The sequence below is a fragment of the Lipotes vexillifer genome, unplaced genomic scaffold (assembly GCF_000442215.2).
Source record: "Lipotes vexillifer unplaced genomic scaffold, Lipotes_vexillifer_v1.1 scaffold217, whole genome shotgun sequence".
NCBI lineage: Eukaryota > Metazoa > Chordata > Mammalia > Artiodactyla > Lipotidae > Lipotes > Lipotes vexillifer.
Genome location: NW_006788200.1, coordinates 4356500 through 4356893, shown reverse-complemented (window position 1 = coordinate 4356893; position 394 = coordinate 4356500). Strand labels below are relative to the sequence as shown.

The following is a 394-nucleotide window of genomic DNA, read 5'->3' as shown; positions in this document are numbered from 1 at the left end:
AGGGTTTTTTTTTTTTCCAGCTCTTTTACAGGGGGACTTCTGGGGGGGGGGGGTGGTTCCAATGCCCTCAAATTGGCCTCTTGGCATTTCTCCTCTTGTCCGATTATCTTAATTTGTGTGGGATGAACCATCCTTCAACAAACCACATATATCTGTGGTATTCATCTAGAGAGAGCTTCCAAGTTTGATAAAAATCTTCCGGTCCTTTTAATTTTAATAATAATCAAAAATTCTAGGAAAAATAGCTTTTTTCAAAGACTCTGAGTCCTGAAGATAAAATTGATAAATCATGGGAAAGGTGGCCTTAGATTAATATTCAGAAGCATAGAATTACAGGAGGGGAGGAGTCAGGCTGCAGTTTCAAGTATGTACAATCCTATTTACTTAGTGTAGG

At 38.6% G+C, this 394-nt stretch overlaps 1 protein-coding gene across 3 annotated transcripts in view; it reads left to right on the top strand.

The window, feature by feature from the left end:
• Positions 1-394, top strand: part of TRPC7 (transient receptor potential cation channel subfamily C member 7) — a 145966-nt gene that overhangs the window by 53677 nt on the left and 91895 nt on the right. The window lies entirely within an intron of this gene.